The sequence below is a fragment of the Rhipicephalus microplus genome, chromosome 6 (assembly GCF_043290135.1).
Source record: "Rhipicephalus microplus isolate Deutch F79 chromosome 6, USDA_Rmic, whole genome shotgun sequence".
Taxonomy (NCBI): domain Eukaryota; kingdom Metazoa; phylum Arthropoda; class Arachnida; order Ixodida; family Ixodidae; genus Rhipicephalus; species Rhipicephalus microplus.
Window position 1 is genome coordinate 137,987,023 of NC_134705.1, and position 22,529 is coordinate 138,009,551.

General features: G+C 41.0%; 1 long non-coding RNA gene across 1 annotated transcript; it reads left to right on the forward strand.

The window, feature by feature from the left end:
• The first annotated feature begins 1,815 nt into the window (after positions 1-1,815).
• On the forward strand, positions 1,816-18,083 carry LOC119167330 (uncharacterized). Its single transcript, XR_005109206.2, has 5 exons — positions 1,816-2,001; positions 11,670-11,818; positions 11,879-11,940; positions 15,028-15,120; positions 17,816-18,083. It is a non-coding gene; the product is annotated as an uncharacterized LOC119167330 (long non-coding RNA).
• The last annotated feature ends 4,446 nt before the right edge of the window (positions 18,084-22,529 follow it).

A 22,529-nucleotide genomic window follows, 5' to 3' on the forward strand; every position in this document is an offset into this window, starting at 1 on the left:
GTTTTTATAGTCATCGAAGAACATGCTTAAGCTATCGAACACGGTTATGTTTACACCTGCTTGATCCTCTATAGGTGGTTGCCCCGCCACGGTGGTCTAGTGGTTAAAGTACTCGGCTGCTGACCCGCAGGTCGCGGGATCAAATCCCGGCTGTGGCGGCTGCATTTCCGTTGGAGGCGGAAATGTTGTAGGCCCGTGTACTCAGATTTGGGTGCACGTTAAAGAACCCCAGGTGGTCGAAATTTCCGGAGCCCTCCACTACGGCGTCTCTCATAATCATGTAGTGGTTTTGGCACGTTAAACCCCACAAATCAATCAATCAATCAATCCTCTATAGGTGGTTCTGGTCTTTAGCTACAGAAGTAGCGGCTTAAAACACATCAAACAAGCGTCATACGTGTGTTGGTTAAGCTGATTTTCACCTAAATAAACAAGGGTCGTCGGTTACCATGTATCAATCAAGGTGACTTTTGAAAATTTTCTTGAGAAATACAAAGTAGGATTCAAACGCACGCCGTATAAAACAGTTAGGAAAATTTCCACTACCTGGCTATCCTTTGACGCGCTGTTGAAACTAACTACACAAGCCTCTAAAATTTTCACCGGCACCGCAAAGACCCCCGCCTTGGCAACAATCCAACCCACAAAACTTGAGTCATCAGCGGAGCCCTTCAATCATTGCATTAGCGTGGTGGCTTTTTTATTGCACAACATTCACATTAAGATGGCTAGAGTTATGCGTCGATTTTTTTTAGTGGCGAAGTTCCTTATGGCATGGCTTGTGGGTCCCTCGTAGTGCGTAACCACCAGTGGCACAAACTCGAAATAGGTATAACATTTCACCTCCAAGGTGGTGCCGGTGAGGGACTTCTTCTGTGCGTTGTTTAACAATAAAAAATAGTGCTCAATGTACATGCCAATGGCTGCTAATAGGCAATGAGAGAGGAGCATTCGGCTTTTAGTCAACGCGCACGCTGCGATCACCATTAGCAGCCATTGGCATGAACATTGAGGGCTACCGGACAAGAAAGGGCTGCTACATTATACTCGCTGGGTGTAACCTGCTTAGTTTTAGAAAGGTTTAGCGAGCGTTGTGCCGCAAGGCCATGAATACAATGAACTAGTATATACCATGAATGAATTCGAGGTGGTTAAATGGGGGAAGCAGATACGAAGCGCAAGCCCTAAGAAAGTGTGCGTGTGCCACCTCTCGTTTAGTCCTTGGAATGTCCACTGAGTGGCGGTGCTTCTATATGGGGAATATATGATAAAAAGATGCGAGATGGTGGGACTTGGAGTGTTGAATAGATGGACGAACGGACACACAGACACATGCATGGATGGACGCATGAACGGACGCAGGGGCGGATGCATGAACGAACGCAGGGACGGGCGCATGAACAGACGCATGGACGGTCACACAGACGGACGCATGGACGGACGAATGCTTTGCCGCACTCTCCATCATTCACTCGGTGGATATGCCGCCATTTTTTCTTAAAAGCTTCTCTATATTGCTGAATACTTCGCCCGCAAAGCCCATAAGCCTTATTGTTGTTCATAATAGAATTACGATGATTAGATATCTCTAGCGATTCTCGCTAAACATTGTGCGCATTTGCAAACTGTCAGCAGTGTAAGGATGCACCATTGTTCAAGGGAATCCGTGTGTTATTGCTATTCGTAACAAATTGTTCCGTTGGTATGGCATTCAAACTGTTCTTTGTTTCTAAAACATTTCTCAAAACAGCCATTCGCAATCACTCTCTAGAACAACAGGTCCAAGAAATTGTTAAGAAGTAGAAATTTGTTTTAAGCACCGTATGCTTGATATAAAGACGGAAACATTGTGCTGATACCCGTTTATTTCTCGCCTTCACAGTTCGCATCGGCAGTACTATAATAATAACACGGAACGTACTCTTCGTAGTTCTACTTACCACAAATTATAATTTTCAATACAGTTTTACAATATTCATAAAGGAAAATGAATTGAAACAGGTAAGGTGCACGTTTTTTTCTAAATCTTTTGCTTCACTTGGTCAATAGGTTTTATGAACACACTAAAGGCCACTAAGATTCAGCATATTAATAACAAAATTAGTAAAATACACTGCTTACGAACCTCAGTGAAAGCCTGCGGTGAAGTGGAGTCGAGCGGTTCAATGCATAACTTTTAATATTGTAGCGAGAAAATGCAATATGCAGTTAGGTAGAAAGCTATTTTTCACTTACACATTATATATACAAATAATCTCATTTCTAGCCATCCCAAAACCAAGTACTGCGTAAAAGTATCCATATAAGCTTTTTTGGGTCGGCTTACTGTACTCTGCAATCTAATGTCCTTGAAAATACGGCTGCCACTGTTGTACAGCATGCGTAGTGGGCTTTTTGAAATGGTCTTTCAGTTTTAACAACATATCTAAAAGTATTCATGCATGGTCGTCACCTCGAATGGAACTGTGCCGGTGTAGCCCTATGATTGCAGAGAAGTTTTATTCCCACTGCCCGCTTCTGGAGTATTGACTTGTTGTTTACACCCTCAAAAATGGGAACATCTTGAATAACAGAGTTTGATGACTTCTCATATGACACTTTTTTGGTTGTCTAGTGTGTTCTTTTAGAAATTTCAAATCATTTTACAATGCCACTGGCTAAGGTCACATTGTTCCATACTTATATAGCAAAACATGAAGTGACTTAAGAGGTCAAGACTCAGTTGACTCTTTTATGTTTCTCAAGACGTTCTGGTGCATTTTCATGTGATGCAAAAACAGAGCGCGCCCGCCCATAATGACATGTCGTTAAGATTAAATTGCTTAGAGGTATACAATTATGAACGATAAGGACCCTCAGGCACTATATCGCATTGTGCCCACCATTATAGATAACTTTCTAATAAAGATATGGTTACTTTGCAGGATAACAATACAGTTTTTTCTGTCATAATATTTGATGATTTATTACTTGTATGATGTAGCATATTTGTTGATTATACGTGAAATTGGGCTGCGCCGTAGGTTAAATTTTGTGTCTCATGGGGCATCTGTGGTGTTGGCATTGTTAATTCATCGCATGCAACCTGAACGCATCCAGCATGCAAGAACGAGACCATCGCTGTCAATGCACACAAGAAGGAGAATTTAAGTGCTCCTTTCACTGTGCTACAGTGTGAATGAAAACCATAAACACAGACATGGCAAGGGAAGTGTATAGAATGTTAATTCTAATAATAATGCTATAAATGACAAGAAATAGAAGTGGTTCTCAATTGCCTCATGAGCCCCTGTACCACACAGAGGGTGCAGGGATCGCACGACTGAACGAAAACACAAAGCATGTGCTGAGTTGCGGGAGAATTGAATTCTCCGTAGCTCTTCTTCGCCTGCGGAAATGGCAATGGTATCCTTCCGTTCGAATGGTGTTTTACTAAACGCAGACATTTAGCTAGATGCAGGCGTTCAGCTGGACCGAGGAAACAGATAGACGTGGAGGTTTATGCGTGCGTCTTTGAGCGTCACAATTTATGCTGGCTGCACGACTCAACAGACAGAAGTATCATTTTTAACTGAATAAGTGCGCGCTTGGTATTAGGGTTAACTAATACCAAACCAGCCCAATTATCCACGCTACTGCTACACAGAAGTACGTCGGCTAAGTACTTATAATCCGCCGATCGTAGTGTGCCCTACGTACACATGCACAGCGCATACAGCCTTTGACACGACTGAAATTCACACAGCGGCTTCCCGAGGGCAAAAGATTTTGCATAATATGCTCATTGTCAATTCAGCCGAAATGTTAGCTATCACTAATCATGGCGCTCAAAAGCGTACAGGTGGGCATGTCACGTCTTATTTTTAAAGGTCAGACCCTTTTTGTCGAGAATTTTGATGTCCGGAATCTGTGATAACGCCTGTGGCCATCAAAATTCGGAATGTGCCACGCACAACGAGTAACTCTTGCTACTGACTGCTGGTGCTGTAAAAATTGAAGCAGCTGTTAGTTCAACAGAGAAGTGTGTGCCGCAGAAATTTATGCGGCCTATAAGAAAGCTCGCAGAATCTTAAACGCGAATGTCTCACAGAAATCGGGTAAGTGTTACTGCATACAACTTGCAATAAAATAGCTAATTCCCCAGGTTGGGTGTGAGCCAAAAGTTTAGAATCTACATCTACACCTACAATTGGCATGCAAGTTACGACCATCAGAAAACCTTCAAGTGCACCATCGTGGTCATAAAAGGTATTGGCTGTATCACCACCTCAACACTTCTCAAAGAGCGTATATTAAAGAGTATCAGTAGAGCATCTCTGAAAGCCTTGCAAAACATGGTTATCTGTTGGTCTGATTACTATTCTGAAAGTGTAATATACTCTGTTATGCCAGAAGTCTCAGACATGGAGGCTGTATGGTGCAAGCTACAGTTACCCGATGGCATTGCTTTTGTCGGAGCTCTGTGCAGGCCTCCAACTAGTGATAGATTGCGCGTAGACCCTTCATTGCACTACATGCTCAGGTATGCCTCCGGTGGTAGAATTATCACAGCCAGAGATTTTAATCTTGCAGAGTTAATTTAGGGCTGTCTTAATCCGTAACCTCTACTAATAACCATAGCAGATAATAGATTTCATGTTCACTTTCACTCTTGCTGAAATTTTTGACACGCCTTCTCGTGTTGGTAGCAACAGCAGTTCAAAATAAGGCCTAATTTTCATTACTCACAACCAACGAAAATAGGTATAATATTAGAAATTCGAAGGTCGCAAGTTTGGATCCGGCTAGTTGCAAGTTAACTTTTCGTTCACTTTTCTTTTTATATATTTGCATTACAATTATTTCTAATAACATCTTCTATACTTCAACAGGCATCATCGTATGCTCCTTCTCATTAACGTTCCAAGCAGTAACACCACAATGGAAAGTATTCAAAGTCTATCAGATCGTGATTTAATATTCGGTAAACTACCTTCAGTTGGTCTCGCTCGTATAAAATGAGCTGAAAAATGCGTTTTAGTTTGCAACAGAGCAAACGATGATCTATCATGACTTGTCTTTCTCAGGAATATGACAGTTTTACAAACCATGTATTAATAAACAGTGAAGCATTGACCCAATCTGGATGCATTTCAATGATATTATCATATATTGCACGGAAACTATCGTCCCCATGGTTAAGAAAACTACTCTGGAACAGCATTCCTCGATAACACGAGAAACAAAATTCATGTATAGCGACAGATTTGTAGCCTTGGCAGCACAATAAGCCTTGCATCCCATAGTGATGTTTTCTCCATTGGATAAAAAAGCAGAAAAAAGGCAAGGAAGAGTTGCGGAAAACAAAATTTCCGCAATAATACCTTACATACCATTATTAAAACATTGTCGAGAAACATCTGGAGGTGCCTGAAGAGAAGGTAAAAACTAGATGTCCCAATGGCAGGCATACACGAAAAAACTGAAGTAAACTGTTTTAACAAATACTTTCTATCCGTACTTTTTGTTAACCATAATAAAAAGAACAATGTTAGCCAGACTTTTACGCAATGATTTGAGCATGAAAAACTATCCGGTAGCCCTACTGTCACTCAGACGGGAGGGCTATTTCTGCTTATTTATTTATTTATATCGACATACTGCCAATCCCATCAGGGATTTTAGCAGGAAGGGCGTGAACATAAAAATTCGAATAAGTACACAATAAAGACATACATCGCGATAAAGTACAGAATGAAACTAACAGAATCGGATCATTTAACAATTTCAGATCAAAGAAGGCATAAAACATTAGTGTAAAGAAAAGTTGTCAGAAGAAAATAAATGAAGCGACTTGGTTGACACATTGGTTGACATATTGGCATATGCATCAAGAAACACAACAAGAAATTACAGCAATAAGATACTACCTTACAATATGGCGAAGTATTTCAAGGAAAGGCAAATTTATACACACTGAAAAACAGAAATATGTTCAAGAATCAACAGAGCGATTTCTCTTCACCTGGATTCAGTATTAAAAATTGCTTAAAGAAAAAATATGATGACATGATACTTCGCTCGTACAATGTTCACACGAACCCTCATATTAAAATCAACCAGGTGATTCCGTTTGCATAATACAAAGTTCATTTTCGACAAGGGTTAGAAATTTTGCTAATTCGGTAGTGCTGGAGATACTCGGATCCAGTTTATTCCATTCATTAGTGGCTATCGGAAAGAATGAGTACTTAAAGCAGTTTGTGTTGAAGGAGTATTCGTTAAGTCTCATTGGGTGTTTTTGGCGTGTTGTTCTAGTTTGATTAAACGTAAGATAGGCGGATACATCAATGTTTAAATGACCATGGATTAATTCATGTATGAATTTTGCACGTGATAACCTTGTTCTATTCATTAGAGTAAGTAATCCAGCTTTTTTAATTAGTTTAGTCGGAGAATCTGTATGTCTGTACTTGTTGTAAATGAACCTCATAGCTTTACTTTGTATTCCTTCCAGTTGCGTGATTTGCTGCTTTGTGAATGGTGACCAAATAATATTACCGTATTCAAGTAATGATCGCACAAGGGAAGTTATGCAAGCAGTTTTAGAGAAGGCGGGGCCTGACGAAGCCGGTATCTGAGTGCAAACAAGCGGCGTAGTGCAGCTGAAGTAACGTAACTTATGTGTGCGTCCCATCTTAGATCTTCAGTTATAATAACTTCAAGATATTTATGCTGATTTACTCTAGTTATGGGAATGTCATTGATGGTGTAAAGAAAGTTTGACCTAGTTTTTTTTCGACTTACTGATAAAATTGTACACTTGTTTGCATTAAGTGACATCTGCCATTTACGGCACCAGCAGGAAACATCTTGTAAAGCACTATTTAAAGCTACATGGTCCTCCGTTGAGTTTATTTCTCGATATAGCACGCAGTCATGCGCGAATAATTTGATTTTTTCCTTAATATTTGTGGGCAAATCATTAATAAAGAGAAGAAATTAAATTGGCGCCAGCACACAGCCCTGCGGAACTCCAGATGTGACGGAGGTGGTAGCAGAGGTTTCATCGTTAAATTCCACATACTGTGTACGATTAGTAAGATAATTTTTGATCCAGTTAAGAACAGTAGAATTTCCTAAGGTGGCCTCAAGTTTTTGAAGTAGTTTCTTGTGTGATACCTTGTCGAATGCTTTGGCAAAGTCGAGGAAGATTAGATCAGTTTGTTTTTGGTTGTCAATACTCTGGGATACCTCATGTGTTAATTCCACTAATTGGGTTATGGTTGAAAGACCTCGGCGAAAGCCATGCTGGTAGGGAGATAATATACGTTTTTCTTCTAGTAAAACAGTTATTTGTTTAAGAATTATGTGCTCCAAGATTTTACAGATTGTACATGTCAGGGATATAGGTCTAAAGTTAGATATATCATTTCCGCTTCCTCCTTTATGCACAGGAACAACTTTGGCCTTTTTCCACACCACAGGTAAAGAGCACCTTGACAAAAAACCTCGACAAAAAAAACTGTGGTATAGATGACATTTTAATGGGTTTTTGAATCACTACGCTGTGTCTTGCCGCAAATATTTTTTATCATGTCCCAGAAATAGTCGATAACTGTCGAATTTTTTTCAGATTGGGAAATCCACAAAATAATTCTAGTGGACAAATCAGGAGATAAACAATGCCCAAACGACTACCAGCCTACCTTTCTAACATGCGCAAGCGGTGAAATTATCCAGCGTATAATATTACAATATATAACTAATTATGAAGAAGATAACTAAGCAGCCTACGATCAGCGTAGAAATGAATTATTGCCTGTTATGAAGCTTGTCGAAATAATGCATGGCCTTGCATAAGATATCGACAAGACGTGGCGATTTCATACAATTTCTCTCGCTTTTTCTAAAGCGTACGACCATGTATCATACTAGGAATTGTTCTGGTGACTATGGACCTGTCACAAAATGGCCAAGGCAGTGTCACCGATTTGGCAATGGGCCTGCAACGAAAATGTATCACACATTTTTATTTTTAACAGACTGCTTCCAATTTGCCTACCGTGACGGACACATTTGGTGTTATTCTCTTAGTATCTGATGTTCCCTAGGGATGTGTGTTGGCACCATATTATTTTTCTTCGTTAATGAATATTTAGCTAAGCAATGTGAAATCCAAATGAGATTGTTTGTAGATGTCTGCGTGTTCTGCCACTAAGCCAAACACCACTCAGACCAAATTAAACTTCAGAATTTCTTAAACAGTGTACGTGAATGGTGTCACGATTGGAACTTGATCGTTATCAAAGATCAGACAGTTTCGATTCCCGTCACCAAGACAGCATTTACGCCCTATTTCACTTGTGGTTCCGACAGCACTGCGTTTTGTTAACAAATACTAATATTCGAGTGTTACCTTTGCATTCATATTGAACTGCACACCACACGTTCAGCATATAAAAAAAAATCATCAAGAAGCACTTTCGAAAAGACTACTTTCTGGGCAAGTTGGAGCTCTCACAGATGATGTCCGCTCGACTGTGTCGCAAAGTTCATTTCGTGACAGTGTCGGCACCTAACTTTCTTCTACACTCCGCTTTACAAAATTTATTTTGCACCACAGTCGAATGTACCTAAGCAACATTAACAAGGTCTTGTTTCCTAAACGTGCTTTGAATTTCTCGCCGTCAGAGTATGCAAATATTGCGTCATTCCCTAACAAGTCTCCTTGCGCATCTAGGCTTTGAAGTGGGCTGCGTAAAGACGTATGATTAACTTACAGCGAACGCCGGCGCACAGATAGAGAAGCGCAGCTCGCTCCTTTATCCATCATATCGAAGCTTCACCGTCTTAAATTTATTTACTTACATTCGCACAATTTATTCAAGAATAAAACGTCATACTGGGTGAACATAAATAATCTAGGATCACCGGACATAAACACGCACTCACTCTTGATTATTTCTTTTAAGGCAACACTACTAATTTCATTCTGTTCATTTTTCCTTAATTATAATGTGAGTGAAATGCGCTAGACATCCCAACAGCGCTGAAAAAGACGGTATAATAGAACTGTCCGAGCTCATCATCACGAGTCAGGTCTGATGAATGGACAGTGCACAGGAGTTAGATGATTTGTGTCATCACATGGATTTCTAAATGAATAATCTGCTGCTTTTCCGACGCTGTAACCAATGTCTCTAACATATGATGTAACCTAAGTAAATATATGTGCGACTGACGCATATCTTTATGCTTAGCACGCACATTATTAGCGGCGTATCTATGTCATGTCACTTGCCCCACTGCGGTGGTCTAGTGGTTAAGGCACTAGGCTGCTGACCCGCAGGTTCCGGGATTCTATCCCGGCTGCGGTGGCTGCATTTTCGATAGAGGCGAAAAGGCCTGTGTGCTCAGATATGGGTACACGTTAAAGAACCCCAGGTGATCGAAGAAGCCCTCTACTACTGCATTTCCAATATTGATAGGGTAGTTTTGGGACGTTAAACCCCACATATCAATCAAGTCAATCATGTCATGTCACTTTCGCATAAATTGTACCAACACTTGCACTGTAATATCTGCGTATCTTGTACTGTCGCTTTAAGTGTACCCGAGCCTGTAAATAGCCTGCTTGGAGTGGACAGTATACTAGAAAACAAATATATAAACGAATAAAAAGATAAATGGTAAATGTAAAAATTTATATCACTATTCCCGTCTACACCGTACTTTCTCGCGTATTGCCCGCCTGTGGACGTAACCCTGCAACCCCGACTACAAATCACAAAAGCTAGATAAACGTACAAAAAAGCGGCGTGGTGCCCAGAAGTACCCTTGCACATGCCGTCATGAGGGTGTAATGTAAATCCATCTTGCGCACTGAATTTCGAACATTGAATACAATAATTTCAATACAGCGCATGCATAAAATAATCCAAGATATTGTTGTGATTGTCTTCTTTATATACTCCTAATATTTATGCAGGTTCTACTGTAAAATTCACTGCAGCACCACAGTAGCTTGTTTATCAATCCGCGAGATTGCGCAATGCGCCCTACACGTATCTAAAAGCGCAGTAAAAGGACGATGCACCACCTTTATTGAGTCACGTCGCTTCAAGAAAGCAGGCAGAGGATAAGCTGCATAGTGCCGCTAGAAAGTCTTTCACTTAGAGTGTGTGGTCGACGGTGGTTGCACCCTAATCTCTTGAGGGGATAACGAGATAAATTTTAGGCTTGCACATTTGGTAGTCTCACCAGAAAGTTTGGGCTGAAACCATAAACGGCAGGAAAGTTTGATTCGTTTGGTAATGTATCCGCGTTTTCTTAAAGAGTGAGCGGCTCTCCTTCATTCTTATGACACAATGTTTGGTTGTTGTTACATTTCTCTGCTATTGCATTTATCTCTGGTTGATCATGCCATTCTCAACTATTCATTTTCCATTTTTCGTAGCTGGTAAAAATCTAGGCAAATGAATATTAGCTTTTCCAAGACTCGCATTATGTCATTTACCAGGCGTTCATGCCCGTTGACTTTTGACTATGGTTTTAACGACGTCAGTCTGTGTATGGTGTCAAAATATAAGTATCTTGGTATTCTTATGACACATAATTTATGATATTCTAAACATATTGATCACACATGCAACATAGCCCTTAAGAGTTTAGGTTATTTACATCGTACGCTCCGTCTTGCTCCTAAGGAAACAGAACTGCTTACCTACAAAACTCTCATTCGCCCCGTTCTTCAATATGGTTAGTGTGGTTTGGAACCCCCATAAGAATTGTGACTTTAACAAACTTCAATCTGTTCAAAAAAGAAACTTCAATTTGTTCAAAAAAGAGCCGTGCACTTTATATGCAAGAGATATGACAGGCATTTTTCTCCAACAAATTTTATTTCATAGCTAGGGTTTCTACACTTGCGAAGTGTCGCCATGTTGAATGTCTAAAATTTTTGCACAACATAATCTATTTTTCTCGCTTAAGCACCCTAGAATCATACCTCAAACTTTTCAGATCTTTGTCTATGAGGAGTAACCATGCTCTTAACATTGCAATTTTTTACACCCACACTGTCACGTTCACATAAAGCTTCCTTTCAACTATAGAAGCCTGGAATATGCCGCCCGGAAGTGTTCGTTAGCTATCACTTCAAGAATTTTTGGAAGCCTGCTCATGAATGTGGATTTGCTCGACTTCTTTTTGTTTTTTGTTTTCACTCCTGCAATAGCCTCATTGAGGCTGCAGTATGGAAAAATAAATAAAATAAATAAAATTTGTTGCTTCGCCATCAGGGAAGAACTATCACCTTCTTTTGCCAGTGTTTTTTTACTGAAAAATTTTCTTTCTTTGAGTTGCATTCGTAATGAAGCACCCATTGATGATGCCTGATATGTCCCAATAAATAATGATGTTATTGCGGTATATCTAAGACGTGGGGTTTACAATATATTGAGGGTACGCTGACCGTGTCGTTCCCGAAAATTAGAAACACGTTTTTTTTTTAAGTTAGCCCTTAATTCGCTACCGCGCGTTGTCTCTAGTTCAGCATAAGTATTGACATGACACCTCTACGTAGGCTTCAGGAGCACTTGTCGTATTTAGAATAAAGCTAAATCTATGAAGCAGCACAGGAACGAAGAAAAGATGTCGGTCATAATCATGTTTTACTTCTTTTTCAGTTCTTGAACACAAATGAACCCATATGGACATACAACACAACCATCAAATCGCACAACCATTGGTGTGTGGTAGATACGACAAAAGTGTTACAGGGAGAAAATATTAAGTACCAACATATGTACTACGTCAAGTTCCCTCTAAAGGATAAGTATGGAGAAAAATTACGAGGCGTTGCACTGCCCAGCTGATAGTCCTATCTCATTTGCAGGGTTTCCGTTGAAATGGAAGGTTCCTTTCAATACAAAAATAACTTGGTTACCAGCAAATGTGGTAATGAACACCATTTCATATTACTTCTTCAATTATATCTTATAATGATATGTGCTCCGTTTCACAAGCTCTTGGTGGCCCTGGCAGAGATAAAGCTCTCTCGTTCAGTCAAGGTTATCAAAGCATAGCAAATAGTTCCTCAAATAATTTAGCCTTCCTGGTATTTTTTTTGCGAGTTACAAAAATAAAAAGTGACAACGTGGTTAGAATTTTATTTCCAAGCGTGCTTCGTGTATTAGTCTCTAGAGAAATTACTAGAGAAAGCCCGCCTGAACGCATATTTGTGAAGACTTGTTGTGAGGTGGTGATGCACCGCCTTTTAGCAGCATGACGTTGCTTAAGTTATTGTGCCTCAACGATTATGAACAAAATTTATAATGCTAATTCAAAAAAAAGAAACTGGCTCGGTGACGTCACTTAAGTTGTTGTGGCTCTACAATGATGAACGAATTTTATAATGCAAATTCAAAAAAAAAGAAACTGGCTGGGTCACTATTCCAGGATACCCAGGTCAAGCTCTGCGACAGCCCAGGCCAGCAGAACGAGCGCCCGGCAGCACTCGGGGGCACCGTCGCGAAGGTTGCCTTCCCACTGCTCTGGAGTACGGAATTGTAGGGAGGAGAGGGAAGTAGGCAGAGCGCACTATATATGGTAACGTGAAAAGTGGTGGAGATAGCGCCACAGCCTGGGCAGGCATGAGTACAATGAGTCGGGTATATTTTATCAGTGAACGGGAGCTTCGGGAGAGTTCAGGTCTGCAGTCGGCAAAGTGTGACAGCCTCCTCGCGTGTCAAGGAGTCTGGTGGCAATTGGTATTGTGGTCATTGGCGTATGTAATGTTGTCAGACTTCGTGATATGATAGAAGGGGGGAACCTGGCTTTGTATTGGCCGCCTCACTGCGCGGGGCTTCTCGGAGGGTGGGTTCTCAAGCGGACGCATGAGCATGCTCATTAGCGGACAGTGGGACATGACCCAGAAGTGCAGAGCAAGTGTATGATGCGGTTGTTGTGTGAAGCAGCTTTGAATGTGCGTAAGAGAATAAAATGAGAGGTTTCGGGAATGCCGCGACCTGTTAGGAAAGCCTGCCATGCCGTTTGCAAATCAATGAGTGTGTAATATGTTCCCGCGGGGTGGCTCAAGATGTGTTAGATTGCCGAGATCTTGCCCGAGTTGGTGGCTGAAGATGGAGAAGAGGTCAAAGCAGCACTTACGATTTCAGGAGTCCTCCACCGCTGTTGGTCCGTTTGTCGTGCGAGCCACGTCCGTGTAGTAGACCCTATTCTCCTTAACGTATCTGAGAATTCGACTCAGGTACCTCACCCGCGCCCTCCGACGATCGATGTTACGCTCAGAGTGCATGTAGCGTGGCAGAGTGTGTGTCTCTAAAAGAAGCTGCTCAAACTGGGGCTTGAGTTAGCCATTCATTGAATGTGCATGGTACTTACAAGCAATAAAATCAGATAGCCTTAAGTATTTAAAAAATCGCATTGAATGCGGAATCAAAGCAAATGTGGATTCACTTATCAAGAGGATGGCAAAACCAGTGACTGATTCATTGATTCCTTTACTATTTGAAGAAATAAATCAATGAAATTTTGATTCAATGACTTAAGCAGATATTTTATAACCTTTATAACCCGATCGTATTAAGCCATCGCTACCAGACCTTGCACTCTTTTTGTGTATAAAATTTGAGTGGAAACCGGGCAATGCTGCCCCCCATGCTGTCAGAATGTGCCAACAATTCTCCTAAAGTCACCACCACTCGCAATGTGCTTATAACGGTGGGCAGCACTAGCGGACAGAAAGCATTGATATAATTCGTTCTCCCCGCAGACTCGGCTGAGGAGGGCGAGAGGGATATTTTCCATCAGCGACGCTGCCGTTGCGAGGCGGCCTTCGAGATCTCTGAGCAGAATGATCACCTATAGGCGGTTCGACAGGCTCAGGGTGTGACTCAAGCATGCATAGGGACTCCAAGCTGGTTCCTTACGCCACCAAACCCAATCACATCACTCATTTATTGCCATAGTATTGTGCTGACTTTTACGTCCCAAAACAAACACATGATTATGAGTGACGCCGTAATGGAGCACTCCCCCATTTTCACCATCTGATGCTCTTTAACGTGCAAATACATCGCAAAGTAAATAGCCCTCTACCATGTCGCTTCCATTTATATGCGCCCGCAGCGACCGGGCTCGAACTCATGACCTTAGGGTCAACAGCTTAGCACCGTAACCATGGCGGAAGGAACCATATATGGCATCAATCATGAATAATGAACTTCAATCAGATCTCTAGTGATTTCATTAACCTATACAATCAGATAAGCACGTGTAAACTCACCGAAATGATGGCCTTATTCTCAAATTGTTCACGGAGTAGTGAAAGCCAACTCGTCTCAGCAATGGCTGAGCCAACTCGCCTGAGCGATGAACACCCTCTTTGTCCAGTGAAGGAGTGCACCGCTAACCCTTCGAATGCCGGATGCCGCACTAGGCAGCCCACCAATACTTTGTAAGAAGATGCTATGTGAGTGTATTTCTTTTAAATGGACCATTGAACTGAAAGCAATTGGATATGATCAAATAATTTCTTGAAAGTTGCAATTGGGATCGCATATATTGACTATATTCTAGACTACCAAAGCCAGGCGCTGCGTATAGCCCTAATTTCCTCTACAATTCACCCTACGGTGTTTTTTTTTTGCGGCATAAAATTGCAACGAATATGAATGTCATTTACATTTGAGGAAACAGTTATTTGACATTCTTGCCAAGCAGCTTATGCTTTAGATTACGTAAAATAGGTGCTCTAGTGTTCTTCTTAATAAAAGCTCTGAATGCACAAAAGCCATCATGCAGATTACGTTTGAAATGAGCCAGAAGTCACTATGAAACATATATTATTCTTTGCGCCATCGCTCAATTTCTACGTACTTGTATAGGGCAGAGCAATCTAGGTGAGTAGGACAGCTATTTTGGAGTGAGTATGAGTTCACTTTTTAATAACATTCCCATCGACCCATTTTGAAAATTCTGTATATTACAAAAAAACTAAAATGACTTCCTCCCCTCTTTCAGGTTCGAAAGCGTTCTTTAAACACCATCTTGTATATCTTGATTCGGACTACGTGTGTGCAATCATCCGGGTTTCACCGATGTTTACCAGTAAACGTTAGTACGCAAGATTTCCTTTTCTATAAAATTTTAAAGTTAGGTGAAAGAGCAAGGTTTATAACGTTAAAACTATCAAACTAGAATATCATTACATTCTTCAAAAAGTCCATATAGTCGATAGGAGTTCTCAAACTTATGCAATAATTGAAACCCGCCAGAGTGAACGTATTTTAATTGTAATTGAATTGAATGGCTCCTGATGTTTTATTTCGAACGTGGCGTATGACGGTATTAGTAAGCTGCCAGTCTTCTTTGTCCGCCACACACGAGCGCAAGCGTTTTATGGGGATACACACAGATCTCTGTAGATCAAAAGAAGCCCTACGCGTTGGGGACCCCAGCTACATCCGGAAAATCTAATACCTATACCTGTTTCTATTGAGTATGTGTGCTATCAAACGTTACATTTTTTTCAAGCTAAGTGAATAAAAGATCTATGCGTTTGCAGAAATTTCAAAAGTATTCAAATAACGGGGTTTCGTTTTAAATCGACGCATTTTGCCTATAGAAGCAACTGTAGAAGCAACTTGGACAGCAAGAATACCGGTGCTTATATTATATTTGGTAATACATTGGCATCTGAAACGCATTTACCTATGTAAGCCCCTTGCAAAAACGGCGGCAACACTGGGCGGCGGCGTCCATAATGAAGGAAGAAACAACAGCAAAAAAAAAAATTCCGCCATATCCACGAAGTGAATGATGATGAGTGGGCGAAGCTCCGGAGGTAAACCTGGTAAACCATGAATCCTCTGTACATTTTGCCCACTCGATTTTATTACATCGCTCCCCCTAGCGTACGTCGCCGCACTAAATCGAACGATTGCCTTCAACCAATGACACGCGCCATATGTGACATCATTCCTATTTTATAAGATCTCGCGTCTTTCATCAACTACAAGTACCGCTTTCTAGTTTATAACATCTTGCATCTTTTCATCACCAGCTACAAGTACCACCATCTAGTAAACACTACAAGAACTAAACGAGAGGTGGCTACATACAGGAGACGGTACCGCCATCTAGTGAACAGTGCAAGAACTAAACTAGAGGTGGCTACATACAGGGGACGGTACCACCATCTAGTGAACACTGCAAGAACTAAACTAGAGGTGGCTACATACAGGCTACAGGGGACGCACAGCCCACGCCCTAAGGAGCTTCGCCCCTAAAAAGCGTGCGTCCACCGGGCTCAGTTCTTTTCTATTCCGTCTTTGTTATGACAGTAGCGTCCCACGCGATTCTACGCTGCAGTTCTAGCTGCAGTCGTAGGAGCTTTCTGCTTCGGTAAAACTCAACTATCTTGTTGTCGTTTAGAGGCGGAAGGCGTGAAGGATCACTTTTTTACCTGTTCGTGAGGAAAACAATCGCGAGAGACGCCGCTGCCATAACGAAGGCGGAATCGACAAGAACGGAGATGGTGGACGCCCGCTTTTTGTTGTCGTTTTTTCTTCCCTTACCATAAACACCGCCGCCCAGCGTCACCATTGTTTTTGCAAGGCGTCTACTTATTGCGCGGCTTATGGAATAAGGTTTGTTTACCTGATGTAGTCTTTTCTTTTTCCCCGAATGTTCGCATGCAACATAAGCTTTGCGCAGTGTGAATGTTGTTGCTGCAGGTGCGCAGGCTTAGCGAAATAAGCCAACAACATTTAATGGTATGTCTGTCACTACCCTTCCTCGTGTTTCCCTTTGCATCCTTTTACTGTATTTAGACGTACATGAAATATACTAGCAAAGACTAATATATAGTAGGATAAAGATGAATGCTTATGCCTGTAAACCACTAGCAACCGTGAGCGAAAATGGTCGTAGTAATGACTGACGTAGTCAAAACACACGAGCAGTATAACTTCTTCCTAAATTTTTTTTTCAAATAAATTGTTAAATGCTATTGCTGGCCTACCACAAAGAGTAAGTTTATTTCCGCTGTTTAACTGCGCGTGTTTGTATTGCGTGTTTTTATGAACGAACCACAAATACCCCTTCTCCGTTCATGAACGCTATTACGACTAGGTCATGCTGATGTCGCTTACAGTATGAGTTTTCTAACTTTCTATCTGTCCCAGATTTACGAGAACGTTTGAATTTTGCAATATCGAAGCCGCACTGTTTCATTCAAGCTAGATACACTTCAAGTGCCTTTAGCAGAAACTGAGCGCAGACAGACAAAGCACGTAGCAGACTTCTCTCGCTACTGGCACTTGTCAAGAGCACAAAATGTCCACACGTGAAACGCAGCATAGGTATTTGCTGGTTAGGCGCAGCATAGGTAAAAAAAAATATTTTAGAAGATGATAGATAAAACACCTTCATACACAATACTTCAACACCAGAAGAGAACAGAACAACTCTCATAGAGGCACCTGAACTTGTCAAATACAATATAAAAATGTGCGAAGCCCTTGTCAAAATAACTGAAGCGATAACATCACGACGAGAGGACATTGTTGTGCCAACCCCTTTCGCGCAGTTTGCCATGATAAGACAAGCACATCACGTTCGAGCACATTAGTGGGCTCTTATAAATAATGCTGTTATTGAACTCACTAAAAATGAAAATTGTTTGCATAGATTTTTGCTAATTGTAACATGGCACAAAATATGATCCTGTTGGTGCCCATTTAACTTTTAATGTATACGTTGGTCCGCATTGGAGAACGCTTACACAGCATTGTTTTCTTTTTTCCAGTGAAGCCTTGGTACGAGCTGCGAGTACGGAACCCGTTCCTTATAAGATATCGCCGTCCTTCGATCACTTGCCAACACTATTTCAACCTCGAAGCAAAGCAAGGACGTCTTATTTATAATCCTGCATGTCAGAAAATCATTTATCGAGCAAATCCAACCCAACAGAAAACAATGCCATTGCAGAAGCCAAATTTTTCGAACTCAAGCGTCTGAAATTCTAAAGATAGAGCGCAAGCATTCCTTTCATAAAAGGTTTGTTTAATTTTGCACACTGCATTCTTACTTTAGCCGCCTAGAGAGACAGTGGCGTAAAACTGTCTTCGCTGTGCACCTAAAGCATATGATTATACCACCGAGCGATATCACACACCTTTGCATGCATAAATACTATATACTACACCTATGGCTTCAAGTGAGAGCACAGCGTTGATTGCCAAGATATGAAAATACAAGGAGCATGCAGAAAACTCGGAAGATCCCTCGGACCTTGAGAATCGATGTTATTCAAAGCATACAAATGAAAGGTGAAGGTTTTTGTTTTTTTATATGGCAAGGCGTTATGAAATGGTGCCAAATATATGTGCCAATCTACGCGCACACATACGTTAACTAGAGTGGAAACTTGGGCAAGTTGGTAGGACATAACTGAATGTATGAACAGCGCAACCTAGAAGTAGTTACTTCGTAACTACTTTTCTGCGTGCGCTCTTTTCTGTCCTTGTTTTTTCGCTTTCGTAGTTACGAAGTAACTACTTCTAGGTCGCGTGATTCCTACATTTAGTTACGGTAAGCCGCCGCATATGTTTCATATCAGCAGTTGTTTACAGTTGCGTAACGATGCCAACAGAAACATGCATATTAGAAATACCAGAACTGGCAAGCTAATATGAAGCGCTAGTGTTTGCGCTGGTGCACGCGAGTATGGTAGCCCTCAAGAAAACTTCAGCGGATGGCGCCTAAATACAATTTTCGTTGACGCGACATCGCGGCTGTATCATGGTAGTACATATGTATCGATTATAAAGTTGGATAGTCATTACTGCAACCACAATGAACGTTACACGAACATTAGGATCTATTTGGAAAATATATTCGAGACTGACGTGGCTCTGAGGTAGAATACTTCATTGCCACGCAGAATGCTAGCGTTTGATTACTGCAGGAACAATGCCATTTATTGCTTGGATTCGTCCGGTCAACGCTGCTTATGGCAGCATTTTCTTAACGTTCCAGGGTTAAAGCTACTCATAGGTGTGCTCGCCGTTCTCTATCACCTGGGGCACATAACCGCATACCAGTAGCACATACCCGCTTCCGGGAATGTGCCACTGTTTTTTGGAATTTTTACGAAGATTGCGACATTATTTATGTCATGACCAACGAGTCGTAATCGTTAAATTATCTTCCCGTTCTGTACTGAATTAGGTGTACGTCAATTTAGGGAGTGATCATGAGAGCACCCAGACGTAGCTGGATAGATAGATAGATAGATAGATAGATAGATAGATAGATAGATAGATAGATAGATAGATAGATAGATAGATAGATAGATAGACAGACAGATAGATAGATAGATAGATAGATAGATAGATAGATAGATAGATAGATAGATAGATAGATAGATAGATAGATAGATAGATAGATAGATAGATAGATAGATAGATAGATAGATAGATAGATAGATAGATAGATAGATAGATAGATAGATAGATAGATAGATAGATAGATAGATAGATAGATGTCAGCAGTGTTTGCCTGTCAGCAGTGTTTGCACGCCTCGACGACTAGCCGCTTTCTGAAAAACAAAATTTTAAATACCGGAAAGATCGAGCTTCACGCCAAAAAGCGACGAAGGCCCTCCTGAAGTTTCTGCGATCGACCTGTCTCGTCGAGCGTTTGTGATGTTTTAGTGTGTTTGTGTGTTTTCGCTTCCGTCCCGCTCTCTTTCTCTCATTTCCTTTTCCTTACTTTTCTGTCTTCCATTTCCCTTTCCCCAGTGCAGAGTAGCAAACCAGACACTTGCTTTCTGGTTAACCTCTCTGCATTTCTTCGTACCATATACATTGCTCTTTCTCTCTCGACTAGCGCGTCGTAGTCGTCACGTAAAGGATAGATAGATAGATAGATAGATAGATAGATAGATAGATAGATAGATAGATAGATAGATAGATAGATAGATAGATAGATAGTTAGATAGAAAGATAGATTGATAGATAGATAGATAGATAGATAGATAGATAGATAGATAGATAGATAGATAGATAGATAGATAGATAGATATATAGATAGATAGATAGATAGATAGATAGATAGATAGATAGATAGATAGATAGATAGATAGATAGATAGATAGATAGATAGATAGATAGATAGATAGATAGATAGATAGATAGATAGATAGATAGATAGATAGATAGATAGATAGATAGATAGATAGATAGATAGATAGATAGATTCTAAAAGGGCTGGCAGTATACACAAAAAAAAGTTTCGCATATAAAACAAGTTTTATATGCACGTTCACGTACATCATATGTTCACGTGGCGTTGACGGTGACAAGAGCGCACTGCAGCGCAGACAGATGAAACTTTTCGTAGGTTTAATTTGTACCGAGTAACAGAAATAACACTACAAGCGTCTGTAAAGTGGCAGGCATAGGCGTCAGTCGTCACTAGTCTGATCGTGGACAGAATGCGTCGACTTTTCTTCTAAAGTTATCGAATATTGCGTCAGATTCAGCATGAAATTGGTTATGTTTGTCCTGCGCGCAACTTTGTAGCAATGGCTACGACAATCGATATCTTCATTAATACTTGTTGCAGTTTTACAGCGCAGAACCATGATATGAGTATGAAGAACACCACAGTGAAGGGTTCCAAAAATTTTTCCACCTCTATTTTTTTTTATTCTCGACTCAAGATAAGCACATGGGCCTCCAGCATTATTCGTTCATCCGAAAGCCACAATAAAAGTTCATCACGCGACCCCCCACAATATTGTTGCCCGAGCAGACATTTGGTGAGTATAGCGTGATCATGAACCCTAGCCGACGGGCGGTTTCAAATTCCTCCCCCGCCATGACTTACGTGGCTTAGCCGTGTCCAGGGAAAATAAAACCCTGGTGGTAAGTCGACGATGATTGAACTTTTATGGCCCCCCGGCATAAGAAACACACCCCTTTAGCCCTATAGCGTCCCGCAGGCGGCACACCTGGGGCTGACGCACGAAGCCGAAATCGGCAGTCGCCCTTTCCTCTCTTTCTACCCAGATGATGATGATAATAATAATAATAATAATAATAATAATAATAATAATTGCCATCTTTGTGAGATACTGATGGGGGGATTGTAGAAAAAAAGCCATCTCCAGACAGCTTGACTAGCCTTTAACCCTATGTATTCGGCAGCGCCGCAATATTACATAAAAACATAATACATATTAATATCATTACATATATACTCCTGCACTGTTACATAATTATACAAACACAAAGCCACACACACACTCATATATATGTACAGGTGCATGCTACTGCTTTAACATATTTCAAAACACACTTTCCTCTCAAAAGGCAGCAAAATCAAAAACGTGTCTGTATTGCACATGAATCTATGCAGAAACCACATGCATCCTTTTAAGATCTTTGAAAGAGGCTGTAAAAAGATCAAACTGCATCGATTTATAGCTAGATCTTTGTCTTTCCCTTGTTTTTGATCTTTCTTGTCCTCTACCCTCCCCAAGTTCTAGTTTTCCTGGCCGCAAGGGTTAACGATGCGTATATACGCTTTCTCAGGCAGCATACATTAGGTCATAGATTGAGCTCCGTGTCTCCGGATGTCTGAAAAAATCCAATGGACACACGCTGTTAAAATGTCTGACCATTCAGGTTTATCGAATAAGCTCTCATCGTGAAAGGGCATTTTCTACGTTTGAAGGTCATATTTAAAGCTGGCAATCGTCGACCGGAGTTATCAGTCATCAACCTCTATTAGTGGCTATAACAACCAGCTTCGAGGGTGCAATATGCACCAACGCAGGTGTTTTGTAGTCAAGTGTTGCTGCTTGTACGTAGATGTGTTCGCACGTTCTATAGTCTTCCAGACATCTGAAGTGCACGTGATGTGTTCACATGTTTTCGCGTTCAGATATCATTTCATGCCACATTTTGTGTTATTATTATTTTTTTTATCAGCTCCTTCATTTTTCGTCAAAGGATGAGGGAGGTGGGGAGAAAAACCGGCGAAGCAGCTAGCTTGATAAGATCAAGCTCACCCCAAAAGTACACTTTGGTGAACTTACCCCTGTGCACATCACCAGCTTAAGTCTCCTAACAGTGAAAATTAACCAGTTAGCAAAAATAAAGGTCTTTAAAGACAGCACTATCTGCAACAAATCAACGTGCTTTAACAAAAAATAAATAACTAAGCAGAGATAGGAACATCCTATTATGCCTAATTAGACTCCTAATGTCAGAGAATTAAAGATTTAAGCGAAAGAAACTCCCACAAACACCGATGTTTATCTGTAAAAATAAACCCGGGAAAACACCTTCCCAATTTCAAGAAAATAAATTCCGGAACACGGAGACCACTTTATGGTGACCATGTACAGCAGGCATTTGTGCTTCTCTCGCGTGTAGCGGCGTCTTCTTATTGGACTCCGTGATGGGCGGCTGCACTCTAAGTCTAATTTGCTCGAGCAAGAGTAACCAAGG